Genomic DNA, 21,482 nt, shown 5'->3' on the forward strand with positions numbered 1-21,482 from the left:
TGAAAACTGGTAATTCGGTAATCAAATGTCCAGTGCAGCTATTGTACAATTTGGAAATTGATGATATCAGTAATTGCAATAATCAGTGACTTATCAAAGTTAGACTGAATGACTGATAAATTGATGACAGACATAAAAAAAAAATTCTGTGTCAATGTTTCCATTTATTCATTTTATTATTTTCCTTGGTTTAATGATTTGTGGTGATCTTCAGAAATGTTCATTTAAATGTTTTGTTTTTTCTATAGTTTCAGAAAAATTTTGTCTTGTTATTAAGAAATTATTGATATATATATAATAATTTCTTAATAACAAACTGTATATGTAAGTAATTTTATTTGTTTCTTATTGCTATAGTAATATTGTAATGGTTAGTTAAATTTATGATGAACCTATTGTTCATCGGGGGGGGTTGTTGAAATTATTTCCTTTTCCCTCCGATGGAGTCAGTTTTTCTTTTATTATTTATCGTCTGTCGCCGACTAGGTCGCGTGACTGGCGGCAGAGAAAGAATGTAATAACTATTTCAGTTTAGCTTGAGTGCGACGCTTGAAATGATCTGTTTCTTGGCCGCATAGCGGTAATCATCAATTACAATAATTGTTCTTGATAAACTAATCTTGGCCCTGTGATGGGGAAATTTATATTATATGTAAATTTTGTGTTTTTAATAACGTGAATAATGTACATAAGCTCTTCATTAAATATTTCTGTGTTTCAACTGGCAGTTCTTATTTTCAAGTTGAGTCTTTACGTGAAAATGGTATATTGACTCTTGACATACTAATAAATTCTTGACCAAATTGATGCTCTCCAAACTCCGTGAATAAAATAGAATCGTCAATCGTGATCATAACGAAACAAGTTTTATAAATACAATTAAATATACACAAATATAGTTAAAAACATCAGGGTAAAACAAAAAAATTATTTATATTAACGTATTTTTCAAATACCAGATTCCGTATTTCTGAAAACAATTTGGTACTTTAGTATTGCCACGCCGAAAGTGGAACTCTTCCCAAGCAGCCCGATTTATCCCGGATTATGGAGGAGTGTGGCTTCACAGCACAGTCATAACATCTGCGCTTTAATTAAGACATAATAACACGCCGAATAAATACTAATTCAGAAGTCAAACAACAGAAATCAGCGTTATATTTACAAAATTTTCACAGGACTAGGTTCGATGGTTTTACTGAATCACCATCCTTAGCTGCAAAACCGCAAATGAACAAGATAGGAAATAATGATTAGATAAGATAAGAAAGCCTGGACAAGAATAAGAAAGTGGCGCCATCTGTTGGTGAAACCAGAACTAAAACATAATTTCTTTCAAGACCGAAGGCAAATTTGGATTGGAATTAGGATCTTTAATTAGAACAGAAAGATTTTTATGAATGTGAAATGCCTCTAGAAAATCCAGTTCTCCAATGGAAGATGTTTTTTGAATAATTTTGGCAGCAGAAAAATTGAAAGTGTGATTTTCGGACCAACAATATTGAGCAACAGAAGACTTCTGTGTTTCCTTTTTTCTAACATATGCCTCATGTTCCTTGACGCGAAATTTTAAGGCTGTCTCAGTTTGGCCAATGTAAATTAAACCACACTGGCAAGGAATCCTATAAATACCCCAGGAATTCATATCCGGAATGGGGTCCTTGAGTATGGAACTCGGAATTTTATTGATGGGAGAATAAACAACCCGAATTCCGAGTTCCATACTCAAGGACCCCATTCCGGATATGAATTCCTGGGGTATTTATAGGATTCCTTGCCAGTGTGGTTTAATTTACATTGGCCAAACTGAGAGAGCCTTAAAATTTCGAATGAAGGAACATGAGGCATATGTTAGAAAAAAGGAAACACAGATGTCTTCTGTTGCTCAATATTGTTGGTCCGAAAATCACACTTTCAATTTTTCTGCTGCCAAAATTATTCAAAAAACATCTTCCATTAGAGAACTGGACTTTCTAGAGGCATTTCACATTCATAAAAATCTTTCTGTTCTAGTTAACGATCCTAATTCCAATCCAAATTTGCCTTTAAAGAAATTATGTTTTAGTTCTGGTTCCACCAACAGATAGCGCCACTTGCTTATTCTTGTCCAGGCTTTCTTATCTTATCTAATCATTATTTCCTATCTTGTTCATTTGCGGTTTTGCAGCTGAGGATGGTGGTTTGGTAAAACCATCGAAATAGTCCTGTGAAAATTTTGTAAATATAACGCTGATTTTTGTTGTTTGACTTCTGAATCTGCGCTTTAGTTTGATATAAATTCAATGGATTCTTGATAAACTCTGCTTTTATGAACAAGGTTGCAAATTAACCGTTATTGCTAATTTTTTTCTTGTATTTTGAAAGAAATGATTGAAATTTGAGACCTGAGTTCTAAGAACAGTAAATAGTGACTGAATATGGTCGACAAATTAGTAACAGATTGAATAATTACCTTCCGCAAGTTTGCACTCATAATTTTCTAAACAGAACTTCCGGTCAAATCGGAAAGACTAAAAAAACAGTAGAAATCAACAAAAGCATATTTACGAAACACAAAAACAAATTGTTTCGAAAATTGTTCTTTTAACCAACTTTCACAGTCGACAGGATAATACAAAGTAACAAAACTTTTAAGGGGAAAGGACATCTTCTTATTCTTATTACTAATACGGTACTCTTCAAATACATATAAATGTAATACTCAGTGTATGAATAAGAGGGAAATGAAAATGACATATAAATATTTTTAATACTAATGTATTCATTTCCATTTAAGTTATAAGGTATTTCTCCCACTTTCCTAGCGTGCCTTCGTGGTTCAGTGTTCTGCATGCTGGGCCGGTATTCCAGAGGCCCGTGGTTCGATTCCCGGCGAAGGCGGTTGCTAATTTTTCATCTTTCCGACTTCCAAAACTCCTAATGTCTCTACAAAGTAAATGATTGCGTTATACGAGTAAATAAAGTAATAGTCAGATAATATATGACCATAACTTTTGTGACACTAGTTCTGCCAAGCATTTGCAATATCATTTTGAAAAAACTCATCTGAAAAATAACTTTGGAATGAGAATGGATATTTTTTCGGAATTTTTAACAATGATCTTGAAGCTATACACAACCCCTACCTGCTGCTTGTTGCCCGATTTCTTGTAAGTATTTAGAATGAAACTGAAGTATAAAATATTCCATTCACATGGATCACCTCAGAAGTAATATATCACTAATAAATGAATCCATGATCCTGATTTTGTCGGTTAGAATAGGAAAGCAAAGTTCCATAAATTTATTTATATTGAATTTCGTATAGTACATCGGACCTAAGGCACTCTCATACTATATTATTAGTAGAATGTAGAAATGACTTAATTGTTATAGGCTAGCTTTGTTGCTAGGCATTGTCTGAATCTATATCATATTCACAGTGAAAGCAAAGTGCCAGTCAGATGCATCTTCTGATCAATAAACCTGTTTAGCACTTTGCAGAGCACTATCAGCTACTACCAGTTAGAAAAACAGTAATCTGAGTATAAGTTAGAAACATAGGATACTCACACGTTAACGTAATCATTTCGGTGCAATTTGGCACATGTTTTCAGAGTAAAGGTTAAAAATGGTTTATTATGTGCAAAAAACTGCTTATCGGGTTTTTTTGCATTTTTTTTAATTCGGAATTATCCATATTTTGCTGTAAGTCGGCAAACATAATCAGCATACTGAAAGAAAACATATTTTACCAATTCAAAATATAAATTTTAATTATTAAAGAAGGATTACGTGCTACATAAAAAATAAAACATTTACATTCTTTGTCAAATCTTTCTATAATTTGAATGCGATATTCTTCTCCCTTAGAGAGAAGCCATCTGTGTTCTCTTAAAAAAACATCCGAGAACTGCGAAGACTCGGCTCCTCTCAAATCTTGGTAACAGCGGCTATTTACGAATCGGTACAGGTCAGTTCAACGCCAACGTTTCGACGCCAACGCTTCGACGCCAGCGTTTCGACGCGGGGTCAATTCGACGCGAGGTCGTTTGAACGCGGTCGTTCGACACCATACTTTTTTTGCTTTTGTTTGACGCCATACTTTTCGTATTTTTATTTATTTTTAGAATAAGTGTGCATTATCATTCAAATAAATTTGGTGTCATCATCGTTTGATGTTTCACACCCCACATTAGGGGAATTCATAGATGGTCTCAGGCGTGTTCAAAAATCAATTGATCAATGTTATGAACAATTTGTAAGATGAACCGCCGCACAAGCGGAATAGGTATCTGCGAGCTGATATGAGAATTAAAGTAATAGTTGAAGATTTTGAAAATCGAGAAATAATGGAATACCTGAAAGGTGTGGCGCATAACTTTGCAATGTATTAGTATAATAACAGTTCTCTGATGTAATCTTATTTATCTCTAATCTTATTTATCTCTAATCTTATTTATCTCTAATCATATTTATCTCTAATCTTATTTATCTCTAATCTTATTTATCTCTAATCTTATTTATCTGTAATTATATTTGTCTGCAATATAATATAACTATTTTGTAACCATATATTTATTTACCATTAGTGTATTTTGCCTTTTTGATACTGATTTGTGAAATAAATAAATAAAACAAACCTCCCTCATGTCCCGGGGCCTTGACGTTGGCGAGGGGTTTCTCACTAATCTGGGACACAAACAAAAATCTAGAACACTTTCACACATATACACACATATATTTATTTCAAATATGCATGGAAACAATCGCTAATTCAATAAATAAAAATCAGTCATATTACTTATTTATATTACTTCATATTTATTCTAAAAATAAATAAAATACGAAAAAAAAAAAAAATATGGCGTCGAACTGCCCCTGCGTCGAAACGTACGGCGTCGAACTGCCCCGGCGTCAAAACGTTGGCGTCGAACCGTCGACGAAGAAACAACCTGCTTCGATTTACGAATCGCATCTTCTCGTTGTTCCCTTTAGAAAATTTTCTACAATATTCTGTATTCCTGCAGAACTTTTACTGCAGTTTCTTAATTGTTGGGATGTCCGTATTTCAAAATAAAGTTTAGAGCAAAAGCTATCAATACACCGCTGGAAATTGGTGTGCAATAAAAAAGAACGTATACGAAAATGGCCGCATTGCTTGACTGCAAGACTGCTATGAGCATGGTTGCCTAAAAAGTCGTTATGTCAATGTTGCTAGAGTCTGGCACATTCTAAAAACTTGTGCGACTTCTACTAAAATGGTTGCAATAACATGTAAGTAATGAAAATATTAGAAAATCTGAATAATATTGTTACTAAATTTCACTTATTATCTTTCATATTTTAAAGTTTTAACTAAGGTGCCTTTTCATTTACATCACGTATTACAAGCTTTCCATTATTCTCATTTTATGGTTAAGAGTTTGACACTGCTATGAAGATATCTGATCTGTTTTTAGGGAGTTTCTGCAGCAGAATTCTTGAACTAAGCTGCAGATTTATTTTATGTAAGGGAACCTACTAATACCGATTACGAAAATTCACATAATTTGAGGTTTGATCTACATCCATCAGGAAATGCATATTTTAAATCTTTTCTAATTATCTAGCAGAAGACTGGTGGTAGAACTGCAATAGTTCCATGGAAAAACTGCTTTTGAAGCAAGCTCTTGCTTTTTGCCGGATCATTAAATATATATAATTTATAGTAATTAATGCGATATTACTTGTAACTGAAAATCTTTTATGAATTATACCTTGAAATGGTAGATGCACAAAGCCAAACGTTTCCAATAGGAATCAAATGTTTGATATGCTAATCTAAGGTATTATGAATCCATTTTTGTTCCGAAATTCGATATATTTTAGTCATACTATACAAGATTTATTTATTTATTGGGGGGATAGGAGAAAATCACGGGAAATAAGTGATTTGTTCTTTGATCCTTCCAACTGTTAATCTGACGTTTTACCATTACACTATGAGGACGTATCACGTGGAAGAGGATTATATTCCTTATAATAATATATAATTCCTTATAATAGGTATTCACGATAGATTTCTAAATACCTTTCTTCCTCTATATTTGGAAAATATTTAGAGAAATCGTACATTTGGAGGATCTTGTGTGTTTCATCTGTATTTGGAGATATTTTAAGGTGCATTGGCAAACTTTAAATTCTGCATTTTCTTACACTTTTCTGATTTCATGTAACACTTTTATGAACTCAAGACGAAAAACTCTATTCCAAATTATCTTATAACTGTTCTAATTTTATTGAGTTTGTGTATTCTGAAAACATCCTGTGGCACGAAGAAAGAGATGATTCGAAAATTCATGTTCTTTAGTGTGAGGAAGAAGAAACGAATTAAAGTACGCTAACTGATTCTTCAATAAATACTTGTCCTTGAGACTTTAACTCTGCTTCAAAGATAACAAGAAAAGGAATAAATGTTTTTATCTTAATACTAATACTAGCTGTAATCTTTTAGAGACGGTTTAATTTTTTTAGAGATGGTTTCATATAAAAAATTTTTCGTAGTGCGCTCATTAGATGAAACTATCCGTCACAGGAGCAGATAAAAAATAACGTTTATCTATTATAATATTTTAAAATTAAATAAAATTGCCTCGATACTTCATTTACGACTTCTTTATCATGTATTAAGAATTTTTCATTGCCAAATCCTATCTTTTAGCAACAGGCGCTAAATCCTCCATACACTGAATAGAAATATTTGGTATGCAGGTAAATGTCTACTTTTCGCATTCTTGAAACAGACGATATGATTTCATTGAGGAATTCTTGTGATTATAGACTTATTTAGACTCAACTTCTCTGTCTGGAACAGTTTGGACTTTACATTGTGATTACATTGAGAGGTCTGCACGTAATTGTAGACTACGTAATTCGATTCAGTTTTTCTGTCTGGAACAGTTCGGAGTGGACCCTGTGATTGCATAGAGAGATCTCTATATAGTTGCAGACTCTTAATCCGATTCAATTTCTCTATATCGAACAAACTGTTCGATATAGAGAAATTGAATCGGATTCAATATCTTTAGTGTGAGGAAGAAGAAACGAATTAACTGCAATTATAGATTTAATCTGATTCAGTTTCTCTGCTGGAAGAGTTTGTACTGGACCATGGGATTACATTGAAAGGTTTCTATGTGGTTGCAGACTTTCAATCCGATTCAGTGTCTCTACCTGGAGTAGTCTGGTCGAAACCATGTGACTAAAGTGAAAGGGCTTTGCAATTATAAACTTAATCCAATTCAGTTTCTCTGTCTGGAGGCGATAGTACACGGCGATAAGTCTCAGCAACTGGTATAACTGTATATTCAAGAAACATACGTTTAGGTAGTTTGCCAAGTGCCATATTCTTAAATAGATGTCGGAGCATTTCTAATGTTCATTTATTGCATGTTCTTTATACGGAAGTTTTTGCGCCGTTCAGAAGTTATACGTTTAAAATTGGGTTTAGAATAAGCAGGCTAACTCGTTGAAGAGGAATGCCTCAGTGGAAGATGTGTTAAAAAAAACTGGCTTGTATTCAAGTTGGACATGGGAAAACCACGGAAACATTTATACTTCTAGGTATATGTCTGGGATTTGATCCTACGTCGAACCATAAAGTAGCTGTCTTATCGGTGTAGACCACTGGTTGTCTAGTTTGTTTCAGAGAACTTTAGATTGCTTTCTTTTATTACATTTTACAGCGTCTCGACACCACTGTCTATTAACACAATTCAAAGCATAATTTTCCTCGTACAAGAGTTTGAAACACACTCTGAACATCTTAAGGTAAATGTAGGTTAAAATAACACTCAGACAAAGGATTATTAGAGATAATAAGGCAACAAGGATCAACCTTAAATTCATAAATTTGCAGGACTAAATTCGAAGGTTTAAGTGCAGAACATTCCTCTTCAACTGCAGGTCGAAAGAGAGGTCTGTGGTCAGGCAATAATAATGAGAGTAAGGAAATCAAGCTGATGAATCATCTGATGAAAAATGAAAATAACTAAGAAATAATTTAATTGGTAGCTGACGGTAAAGGAAATGTAATCGTTAACTAGAACTGAAAGTTTTTTGTGAATTCAGAATGCTTCTAGAAATCTAACTCGAGAACGTAATATGTTTTTGATTTATTGTGGCAAATGAAATGTGATTTGTTTTACCAACAGTATTCGGCAACAGAGGATTAATGTGTTTCATTTTCCATAACATAGGTCTCAGATTTCTTAGAGCAAACTTTTAAGGCTCTCTTAGTTTGAGCAATGTAATTTAAACCATACTGGCAATAAATCCTGCATATACCCATGCAGTTCCACAATTGTGATCTTTAAGTATGGAACTGCGAATTTTATTGATAGAAGAGAAAACGATCCCAAAGTTGAACGTCCGTAAAATACGTGCAGCTTTATAGCTACTAGATAGAAAGCAAGGAATGACAGTCGAATTTTGATAGTCTCCTGAAACGAGAGAGTGGTTTTTGATGTATTGAGCTGAAGAACAAATTTCCGCATTTAAACTTTCAAAACTAGTGTTGCAAATTTATGAATATCACACTGATTCGTGTTGGAACCTCTAATGACGATCGTAAGATATTTAAGTGATTATGGCAAAGCAGTAATCAACATTGCAGATAACTTTTTACGAGAGATTTTTAAAAATCTATCAATTTATTTTTAGCTAAAATCTGAAAACTTTGTTTGTGGTAGAAACAAAATTTTGCTAGGAATTAGACAGAAGTTACCAGTACATAATGCTCATATCTTCGAAGGAATGGGTGCGTAACAATTGAGTTCTGTTCTTATGAGTAGTGAACTACCTGAAATTCTTTCATTTGGGAACTTTTCCCGCTTTGGCTCACTTGAAATGCTTTATTTCGCTTTTAGTCTTTTGATATGTTTGCCTACGTTCCATATCTATTTTGGTTTAACTTGTGATGCAGCTAATGTATTTTCTTTCTTTGGAGACGTGTTAAGACTCGAAAGATCCATAAGCTCTCTCTAAGCTTCAACGTAGAACAAGGAAGACTTCTTAACACTCCTTAAAAATGCTCTAACACACATGCCCGGAAGAAAATAACTTTTTCCTGAGTGGCGCAAGTCACAGCACGGCGATTGTAATTTAATTTCCTTCAGCTTTCGAAGAAGAAGAGTAGAGTGGGAAATCTGCTGCTGCCCCCAACAGACAGATTTATTAACTTTTCCTGTGTTGCTCGCTCTGTTATCGCCGTGGGGGATCTTACATAAAAGCGACTTCTAGCAAAGATTATAGGCTTAGAGTAGGAAGGAAAGGGAGAAATTAATGCAGATGTTGAAACTTCAAGAAGACTGTTCCTAATTATTCTTTCAATGTAATTTGGCTATTGCTGCTAAAAGAGGAAGTATCTTGTTAAGTGTAAGACTAAAGGACAATAATCATCGCCAGTGTGTATAAAAACTTAAATATTTCGCTCTCAAAGTATTTCTTAAAACCTCCTGATATACTATCTTCTCTTTCCTCAAAAGAAAATTAATGTTTTTCTAAAATCAGTAGCGGATATATCTGCTTTTATTTACGTGACAGTTGTAGTCCATTGTATCTTTGGCTTACTGGTAGCACGGTAAAAGTGACTATAATGTGTATAAAAGCATTGCAAAATACTCCTTATTATTATGTTTCGTATATATTAGTTCTAAAATAAAAATATAATTTTTACGTCTCTTTTTCTACAGTTGACACTGCAAATATATTATTCACGAATTGTTTATTTTGTCTCCCTTAACTCTGGATTACTTTTCCCATCAGTTTTACCTTAAAAAGTCATATATTTACAGTTTTAGTTTTGAAGCCGACATGAAATTCTAATCTAAGCTTTTCTAATATCAAAAAAAAGTTTCTAAAACTTAAATTTTCTATGCTCTATCAGTGTCGAGGGGTTAAGATCTCTGAATCTCTGAATATTGGGGCTCGAACCCAGGCACGTTGGTTGGTTCTCCCATGTTTAGCGTGAATACGAGCTAGTTGTCCTCAGGAAATGTTCCACGAAGATATTTATCCCCTTAGGCAGATAGCCTTTGTGGCTTCAAGTAACATAACGTAACCTTAGATCCTATCTTAATGATCTAACCAAAATTTAAGTTTTCGTGCAAGGAACAAAACGGGAACAAGGAGGGAACTATAAAGGAACACACTGAAATTGTGTTTCGATATAAACAAAAATTGTATTTTTAATAGTATTTTATATCACCACTGGAAAACGCTTTGTAAAAATGGTAATATGAATATATTATTTATAGTTTTTCCTCTTTAGTTTTTTGAGTTGAAAATACAGCCCATTGTACGAAAAGAAAAATGGACTTTGAAAAATACATGTTTGTCTTTTCTTTTGCATTTTACGAAACATTGAACTGCAAAATGCAGTTGACCATTCGCCTGATTTGTAAGAAAATTACCATCACACATATATAAGGTCTTTTTCTCCTTCCTTTCCATGTGCTCTCGTAGTGTAACTGGATAGCACAACCGACGTGTTATCCGGAGGTTGGGAGCTCGAAATCCAGCGAGGGAATTGTAGATTTATTCAGTTTCCAGACATCGAAAATTTCTAAATGATTCTACAGTGGCACAGGAACTAAAAGATGGTGGACGATAATTCGTCATCACCAGGATTTGGCGACTGATTCCCCTCATCCCTAGTTCCCTTTAAAAGGGAAAGTATTTTATTTCTGCCTTCCCTTTCGTAATATAAGCGGAAGCACTTCCGACGTGTAATTGGCAGGTCGAGAGCTCGAATCCCAACTAGGAAATTGCAGATTCTTTCAGTTTCCTGGATCCGGTGGGGTAACTGAATGACTCTATACGTGCATTAAAAGCTAACCGAAGTATTGATGACGGGCGTTCTATGAAACTTGCCAATTCTTTTCAGTTTCAATTCTTTAAGATTAACAATAAAGGGAGATTCAAAATTATTGGGCAATTTAATAAATAGAGAAAACTTAAATAAGCAGATTTTGTAGTGGCATGTTTATGCAGAAGTATAGTTTTAAGGTGGTAAAAGACGCTGCTGAGCACATGTGGGTAAGCTCTGCTTTCGTGTAGCGATGTATGTTGCTCCAGTTCCGCACGGGGAATGAAAATATATGCCAGTAGAATGCATGTATCTATCGCTTGATGGCAATTTATCGCATTTGGATAGGACAGCTTTTTACAGGCACATCTCATTGCAAAATCTGCTTATTTCAGTTTCCTGTATCTGCTTTGACATATTTACCATTAATTTTTGAACAACACTGTATAAAATAAGAGAAAAATAAGAAATTAAATATATTTAACACGTTGTAAATCGGATCTAATTGCAACTAGAAATAAACCATACAATTGGTTATGTTAAATCTGGAATTATATTCCAAGCTTTTAGCCAAGTGGATTAGAACACAGAATACAGGTAGCTCAGCCTGCCTTCAAAAGCATGTACATGGGCCCACTGTATTTGAATTTTGATGGGTTTTCTCAGTACAATGTAAATACCAGGCAGGTTATTTTATGAAATCCTCCACGAAGACATCTTTGTCACAATCAATACAATTTAATCCAGTTATTCTGTCTAGTACAAATTTTAAAATGCTCTGAGATATGAATCTTTCCGATATCTTTACGAAATTAGTTTTATAGTATATATTTTAATATCTTGCAAAAATTCTCCTTCCAAGCAAACTTTATAATTAGCAGGCTTTAGAGAGGATAATTAGCAGGCTTTAGAAATAGTAGCGTGGCATAAAAAATTTGCGAAGACATTCCCTTACAGTGTCTTAACGTAGTATATTCCTCAAGTTTAAAGACAAATTTTCGAAACAAAAGCATAGCACGTTGATTGTAGAAATTCCTTTAGTTCTTTTCTGATGCCTCACCTTCCGAAGTCGACTCTTGTGTTATTTGCCATTTAAAATCTGTAGTCAGCGTCATCGGCTCTGGAGGCAAATTATTAAGAGCTGATTTACCATTAATTCCTCCGCTTGAATTCAGTCAGATGGTTCAGAGAATAACTGGCCAGCGAATCAGTACGTTCAGAAGTTCTTCCTGCTGTGCTTAGGTGGCCTCACAAGTTGCCGAATGGTTACGTCCACTAAATACTACGAATTAGATCCCAAGCGAACAGCTGGCTGCATGGTTGGTTTTTGTGATTTTCCCCATGCGCAACATAGATACGAGCTTATTTATCTTAGAAAGTCCTTCATTATGGTATCCCTGTCCTTATCATCTAGCCTTTGCGTGTTTAGCCATATTTAAATAACTTAACTTTTCTTAGGCAGTCCAGGAAAACTCGTCTTTCTGACATCATGTTGAGGCTGGAAAGGCCTTGGACCAATGTTTATAGTAATGGCCTGGAATAGGCTTATTGCTGTTCAACTTGTTTCTGTCATCTGATAAGGAACAAAGCCTGAGCGCTAGCGGTAAAGCTGCAACATATAGTTCATCTCAGTTTCAATTAACGTAAAACGGGCCACCTGCACGGGGCTTTTAAGGTTTACCTCATGTGTAACTCGAGTACGAGCTAGATTCGCTGAACGTGTCCTGCAGGAAGGCATCCCTGCCCATAGACAGATTGTCCTTATGTGCCTTACCGAGATCTAAATAATCTCTACTAAAGAATAGTACCAAAAGGTTTGAGATTGCTTAGTAGAAGTTACCTTAAATTAATGAAGTATTTTGAAAATATATTTTGTAAATAAGTTCTTGAAGTAATCCTAGTTGTTGAACCACCGCCAAAAATGATATCCCATGATTATGTTTTCTATTTTTAGTAATTATTTACTCTGTCTTGTGTGCTTGAATATATATCCTTAATATATCTGTCGCTTAATATTTTAGTCAAAACTGAATAAATGTGATTTGTGTATAAATACGCACTTTTGTTATTAATGAATACATTATGAAACATTCCTCGCTATATGATTTTATTTTGCAGATTTAACCTGCGCTCCCGAACCCATGAACAAAAGTAAGCAAAGTTTGTTACCTTTATCTTCAGTAGTTACGTGTTTAGATGCAGGAGCACAAGTTAAAATCTTTATTACTTTTATGACGGTTAATACATGTGTTACGTACTAACGTACGTAACGTTACGTACGTTACGTTTGTTCGTAACGTTACGTACGAAAAAAATATTACCTTTTTTCCATTTAAATTTTAAGCTAACTTCTTCTTAACTAACTTTCGCTTTGGTGCCGCGAAAAAAAATAACTCAAACTAAAACTAAGTACTTACTCTCATAATCAAAATCTTAAAATCTTATATCAAAGAAAGTGAAAGATTCATCCCTGGTGTTTTGTTAGAATCAAAGATTATTTGTCAAAACAAAATGCGAAAAGGCATTTCCACAACAAATCATTAACACGTTATCTCTCACTAAAATAAAGCTAATTCAGATCACTAACCTGAAAACACATAAATTTCAATACAAATCTTGAGATAGCCATAAACCAGTGCCTTTAAAATAGAGCACAGAACTGTTCAAAACACCAAATGGCAGATAAATCTCACACCAAAGAAGTCTAAAAACAAAATCAAAATAAATTAAATAAGCCGATCGTATAGTCACTACTTTTAAAACTGATTTTCTTCTACCCAAGTTCGAAAACAACTATATTTTCGGCATGGATCATGTGGGTGACCTATGACCCACAGTAAGACCACAATTAAAACTCAAAAGAAACATACAATAATTAATAAACACATTTATTAAATATTCCAAATATTATAATTTAAGATAGCTGGCCAGACTACCACCCCTACAAAGTATTTTTTTTTAAAACTTACTCATAGTAGTTTTTCATATCCATCTCATTTTTAACGTTATTCAAATCATACTAAAATCATATTGAAACACGTCACAATTATTAATCCTTTTTTTAAGGTACTCAAATTTAAACTCATGTATAAAGCTAATTTAGAATAAATCATGTTTTTTTCAACTGCGACACATCAATATATTTATCTTCGGTCATATTGAAATTAAATTAACATAGCAATTAAAGATTAAAACAAAAATTCCCTCTCTCAAATTAGTTCAATTATAACTTCTGACAATTAAAAATTGAAAAAGAAACTAACACTTTCTAAACTATTGATTACTCATAACACTTTCTCAACTGTTAATTACTCATAACACTTTCTCAACTATTAATTGCTCATAACACTTTCTTAACTATTAATTGTAATAGCAAAATATTCGAATTTTAATCTACATAAAGATGTCAGAAAAAGCTATAGAATTTAACGCTTCCAAAATCCTAAAATTTACTTATTAAAAGAAAAGGCAAAAATTGAAAATAACAAAAATTTCACTCACTGTTGAATCATCGCTCTCTAAAACCCAAAATCTGAAGACTCTCACGTATAAACAATATTCAGTTGATACTTAATTAGTTGACATAACCACAATCAATCTGGCAATTGTTCGAGACAGTCACGGTTTGCTATTTCATCGCTGTCCGAAGACTCTTGCAGTCAAAACCAATGTTCAGTCGATACGTAATAGTTGATAAAACCTCAGTCTGATGAAGATTTGAGACACTCAGGTTGGCAAACAGACAACTGGAGAAAGCAGACAACGGCAGACGTCAGGAGATGACGACTTCCCTCTTTCCATAGTCTCCAAAGTAAACTGGAACTTTAGTGCGAGCGATTCAGACTAAAATTTTCCACAAGTGGAAAACGTCAGAGGCATGATTTTCAAACAAAAGTGTCCGGTCAGGGAAAACGCTGGACCTACCCCCAAATCTCCCGTCAATTTTGGCCGAAGTATATTCGAAGGGACCGCGCAACGAGCTCGGACATAAACAATATTAACCGTAACCGCGGTCACCATAAGGGGTCGCCGGGCTACGCTTCTCTTAACAGTCGATCAAAACTGAACCAAATCTCACAAAAATCTGCCTCCTCCTACCGTGCAACGGCTTTTGAAAGCTCGGTTGAATCTCACAATGTAAACGCCTCAAATTCACTATTGCCCCAAATAACACTAAAATTAAAATTGAGCCAATCTTAGTATTGGATTGGATTATTTACTTATGGCAAAGCACACGAGGGCTATCTGCCTAAAGGGAGGAATGCCTTCGTGGAGGACTTTCTAAGGGAAACTGGCTCGTATACACGTTACACATGGGGAAAACCACGAAAACGCCCATGCAGCCAGCCCGTTCGCGGGATTCGAACCTCGGACCGAACTACCAGTGTTCAGCGTCTTTACCGCTCGGCCGCTGGTGGGCCTGAGCCAATCTTAAGCAAAACTTGAACCCCCACTAGCCAACTAGAACAGAGGCAATAAATAGCCTCCAGAATTCGAAGAACTTCAGAACTCTCTACAAGATGACAGACCCTTTCTTTCCCAGGCAACAGAGAAAGGTTTTCAATTGTAATTCAGTTAAACTTGCGACATCCGTAGGTAATAAATACGTCGCCCAGTTCTCTACTTCAGAAAGGCCAAAATACTTTCACGCCTCCACACTCTAAACATGTGGTCAACCCCGGGAAAAGAGGAAAATGCAGCTAGGCAGTCCGACCCCTCACCCCTACAAGAAGCCGACTCGTGAAAAACGGAAATAACCCTCGCCCTTTTAACTGCAACAGATCTTCAGCCAAACTTAAAAGAACTTGCCGTAATTGAACAAAACGTTTAAACAATACTAAATATTATACATTAATTCTTAAATACGAACATTACCAATTCGTTGTTCACAGTAAAGTAATATATTTACTAAGAATACCTTATGCACAGTAAAATAATCTGTCATAATTGTACACAACGAACTAACACATAACAATTTTTCATAACACATGATTCCTCCGAGGATTAATGGTGCACCTAACTGTTTATATGCTTATTAGACTGAATTTTATCGAGATGGGCACACTGTATGTTGATGTGCTAAAAATTCTAATAAACCTTTTGTCTGCAAATCTGTTTATAGCACAGGCCATTTTTATAGTTATAGAAATGTAGTACTCAAGACCGTCTCTTAAAAGAGGCAGATAATGCTCGTGTGCTTTGCTGTAACCAAATAAAACAAATGAAAAGCTTTTAGCAGAGCATGGCAGTAAACGAAATGTAAACAATTTTAGCGTTGAATCTATCGAAAAGAGCATCCGTCCTTGTTTGAAAGAAAGCGAGTTCTGACAGACAGACTTAAATTGGCTTTGTTTAGTTTGCTCTTATGTTGACTTGCTATTCTGTTTTCTTTCTGAAAAGGATATTGAAAATTCTTTGTTTTTAACGGTTGTTGGAGAATACACTGTTACTTTCTTTACCGCACACAATGTTACTTGCATTAAATATTAAAATGACAGTATATGGATGGATTGCTTGAGCAGATTTTATTTCTTGCCTAGCATATTAATTTTTCATATAAATCAAGTCTGAAAAAAATTCACAACAATCGTATTCTGCGTCAACGCAAAATAGCGTTTGATTATTTACATACTCTTTCACAAATTAGAAAACAACAAGTTTAAGCTCCTGGCGGAGAAGGTACATTTCTAAACAACAGAAAGACTAATTAAAACACTCTTGCAATAATATTTCTTTTTTAAAATATTTGTAGCCCGACAGCGGCCGAGTGAGTGAAAAGTCGCTGAACACTGGTTGTTCGACTTGAGTTCAATTCCAGTCGAACGGGATGGATGTGTGCACGTTTTCGTCGTTTTCCCCAAATGTAACGAGACTGTGTTTCTTAGAAAGACCTCGACGAAGGCTATCGCTGTGATTAAGCAGATAGCCCTAGCATCCTTTGCCGTAATGAAATAAACCAAAGCCTGCAACGAATATGCTCTCAAATAACTAAAATTTAAAAAGTATTTTTTTCTGTTGCACTTTCTTCAAGATAAATGTTTAAAAAATGTAAATATTTGGATATTTTAATGATATATTTCACAGTAATTTAGAGGATTCATGTACGTAATGTTGGAAGAAATATGCTGATGAATTCATGTAATCGCAAATACCATTCACTTTGGTATTTTCCCATCTGTTTACTCTTTGAATAATGCTTCTATAATCGCATTTTTGTTGTGATTCGAGTTTCAGAAAAATGCATCAAGCACTTTATCCGCGCTATAAATTACATTTTGATGAAGCACTATACACAAAACAGTAAGTTATCAATCAGAAAATTTAGAATACGAGAAAATGAAGCAAATAATCACGAAAGTAAAAATTCAGATGTGGAAAGTTTATTTTTTATGCACTTTATTTTATCTTATTTCTTCGAAATTCACTGCAGTTATATGGCCCATTCATTCAACTCATTTCGGGCAGATATACAGAACAGACAGATATACATAAAAACTCAAAATAGTTTCATTAAAAATTGTAAAGTACAGATAAGCCTAAAACTCAGAAAAAACAGTTAAAACACAATTATTACAATTAAAATTAGAGTTTTTGACAAAACAAGCTATTCTGTTTACGGGCGGGAAGACAAATGTTCTGTGCACAAAACTGAAAGCTAACTTTAGCCCCACTGGGCATAAAACACTAAATCTGGTGCAGCAACTGGCTGAATACACTATCCCAGAGTTTCAAACGTAAACAAATGGCGACCTCGTTAGGTCTACCGGCACTTAAACTATTAAATTGTTGATAATTCTAAAACTATGGCTGTAGAAATGCATGCAAATTACCTAAAGGAATGAAAGCTCCAACATAACATAATTTAGTGTTACTAATTACAACATAATTTAGTGAATTTAAGAAAAACTCCACAATTTACCAACATATAAGAATAAAAAGAGAGAGTTTACTCAGCTCGGTAAAAGTGCGGTATATATATATATATATATATATATGTGTGTAATAAATAACTTATTTACTAATGCAATATTAAACATATTATCTCCTTGTATAGAATTATTAGAATTGTATCTGAATAAAGTAAACCAGAAGCATTGAAACTGAATCCCGGAATTATTTTTTTTTAAAAGAAACTTGAATTCTAATCATCAAAAATAGAAATGGAAACTTTTAAAATGAAAAATTAATCAATAAACGAAGTAATTATTGTTATTTATTGGAAATTGGTTGACTCACGGGGAACAGACCAAACCCCGTTCAATAAAAAATAATTAATAAATGCAAAGATCTTTCGTATTTTACTCAAGTAAGATGTATGATGTACACATATAAAAACTTTCAGCGTTCTACATCTCATTGTTTTTGTGTTAGGGGAGATACATACATAGGTAAGTGTAGATGTCGCGAAAAAAAGCCCTTCTGAATCCATTTTAAAACCTTTTTGAAAAAAAAAAGAGTCCTTTATTCTATCCGCACAAATAGATAGTAAGCAAAAAATCGTGTAAATTGATTCGAGAGCAGTAAAAATGGATATTTTCTTTGAGATAACCGAAATCTTTCGCAATTGCAATACTTCCTCTGATTTGTACAAAAGAAGTGAAAATGGCAACTAGAGTTTCATACTAGCTTTTGAATAAACACAACAAGAATCTTTTTTGGGGATGGCGTATATAGGTGCGAACGTATTATCCCTTCGACCGTAAAATTTTCACCATGCAGCGCGATTCAGTAATGGTTATACGTGACGTAATACCGCACGAAAAACATCTGCGCCTTCGTTTGATATAATCCAGATTGATTCTCGATTAGCTACTTTTTTATGAAAACGATATAAATTAACTCTTATTGCTATATTTTTTTTTGCATTTTGGAAGTAAATTGCTATAATTTGGAACTAGCCTTCCACAGAACAGCAAAGCAGTGGATTATTTTCAGTGTTTATTAATTGAAATGATATGGTCAGCTCAATATGACAAACAAAATAGTAATAAATTGAAAGAATTACTTGTATGAAATTTGTACACAGAGTTTCCGGTAAATTTGAAGAGCCTATCAAAACAGGAAAAATTGGTGAAAGCCTTTTTCTGAAGCTCTAAGCGAAGCAGGTCGAATATTGATTATTAATTAGATAGAGAGGTTTCAGTCTATTCAAAATTCCGGAGCAACGATTGATTCAACTTTGACAGGATGTCGGCTCACTTCAGTGGGTACTTGCGTGTAGAGCACTTAATGGAAGTCGTAATGGTTAATAATCAATCGCTTTAATAGAAGTCGCGCCAAATTTTCAGAATGGGCAAAACTGTAGCAGCCATTTTTCATGCAACCATGCATATAACTATCCTACATTCAAGTAACGCCTTCATTTTTCTGTGCGTTCTTTTCTATTGCATTCCAAGTACCAAAGGTTTCCATTAACAAATTATTATATTTTGTGACTAAAACCTAATTTTAAAATATACATGGGGAATTTGTGAGCAGTGTAAGAAACTGTGGTAAAATTTCGACCAGAATATAGAATTTTCCCGCAAAATCTCGTAAAGAAAACAAGGAGGAGATGCATGTGGTAGATAGGCGCTGCTGCCGAGTTCCTGCAATTCTCTAATATTATTTAAGCGAAAATGGACTGCTGTGTATTTGGAGAGAATAGTTAAAAAAGTTACAGAACGATTTGGAGAAGAAGTTATACTTTTTCAATGAATCACGTAATCCAAGTTAATGTAATATAGATTCTATTAACTTTACTTAAATCTGATTACATTTTGATGCTGTAATTTAATTTAGTTTGATTTAAATTCATTAAATTTCAACTTCTAGTTCATTTTTTGCCTGCTAACTTTTCATTTAACTTACTTATATACATATATATATTCTTATATGTATATTAAGTGCTCCCATTCCTTTTAGTGTCATTGGACCATTTCGTACATATACCCTTGCTTGTGTTAAATCTCTGAAAATTACGTGTTTGAAACTTTTATAACTTTTATGATTTTAACCTTGACCGACTTGTAGTGCCGGAACAAAAACGCAAAAATTCACAATCATAAGAACATTCTTATATCATATCGAACATATATCATACCTATCAATCGTATAGTGGTAGTACAAATTAAATTTTAGGTTTGCGTTGTGAGTAACCTATGCAAAAGGGAAATCAATAACACAAATTCAATAAAGCTCCATGTTTCTTAAAAGCCTTACGACTCAAACAAATGGAGTGACATGACAGACTAAAATAAGTTAACACACAAAATAAACAATTGCAATTAAAATTCTAAATCAAACACATTTATTAAATTCTGGAATATAATAATATTATTAGTAATTATTTGAGCAACTGATAAGTATCCTCTACCACATATTTTTACTATGAAAATATCGCATCTGTCACACAAAATTTCGGCTTACAATAATTAAAACATTTAATTAATAATTAACATTTTTTCACAAATTAAGAAGGTGTAACATATTTTAATTCTCCAAATTAACTGGTCATTCCCTTAAAATTTCTAAACGTTTCTTAATTTTAACAGCTAGCAATATTTAATTTATATAAGTAATAGAAATTTATATATGTGGATAAATGGTTATTAACTAGTCCACCATGGCATTTGGGAAGAGAAAAGAGAGAAAAATAATCTTAAAATTTCACTCACAGACGGAAGACAGTTTTTCCGTATTGAAAGATCTTTAGTGTCCAATCCACTGGAAAATGAGCAAAGACATTTTTTTTTTCAAAACACTATCAGAAGCGTCCATTGATTTCAAGAATCACTGGCGTAGTATATTAAAGACAAATTCTTCAATCAGCCAGGGACCGCTTTAAATATGTCCATTAAGTGAGAGAGAGTTTCCGAACAGAAAGATCTTTAGTGTCCAATCCAATCCACTGGGAAATGAGCAAAGACCATTTTTTTCTTTCGGTTGTAGGATTTATATTTATTTTAACTAACATTTATTTTAAGCTATCTTTCTTGTCAAGCCTTTACTTTCCCCTGGAATTACCAATGCCAGAGTATGTAAATTTTAGTAGAACGCGCAGAGTATTCAAATTTTTAGCAGAAGTAATTTTGAGTTAAATAGAAGGGAAACGAGTTTGTAAGTGTGCTTTCTTGATTCACGAGCGTGAAAGTTGCTTGGTAGAAGTTTAAGAATCGCGCGTTTCGGCCTGTGTGCCTACTTCGGCAGTTAGTTGAATCTGTCAACTTCTTATTCTGAAAGTTTGCTGAAATGTCAGCTGTATCTTAGAACGCGGTTAAGTTAGTCACGTTTATAGAGCCTCATAGGTAGTGACTTGTTATTTATTCATCTTGTTATTTATTTTTAGTTGTACTTTTCCATTTTTTATTTAACCCCCTGGTCGGCGTAGTTTGTGAGCGTCAAGTGAACGCATCTGTAATTTCTAAAGTGGAATAAAAAGGGAGTTAAACCCTTCTTAAGAGTTTGTGTAATTTCCAGTTCATAGCAGTCACTACTCCTGTTGCGGGCAAGTTGGGGCCACGCAACAGCACACGGTCAAAACACTTTCGGAAGCATCCATTGATTTCTGGAACAAGGGATGCATGATACCTCCTTCTGGAACAAATCTGTATCTCATGACAAATTCCTTCAACTGGAATGTCTCAAACATGACTATTCAAGGAGTTTTCCAAAA

The sequence above is a fragment of the Stegodyphus dumicola genome, chromosome 6 (assembly GCF_044657685.1).
Source record: "Stegodyphus dumicola isolate Sdum_Otavi_A_Nest chromosome 6, ASM4465768v1".
Classification (NCBI taxonomy): domain Eukaryota; kingdom Metazoa; phylum Arthropoda; class Arachnida; order Araneae; family Eresidae; genus Stegodyphus; species Stegodyphus dumicola.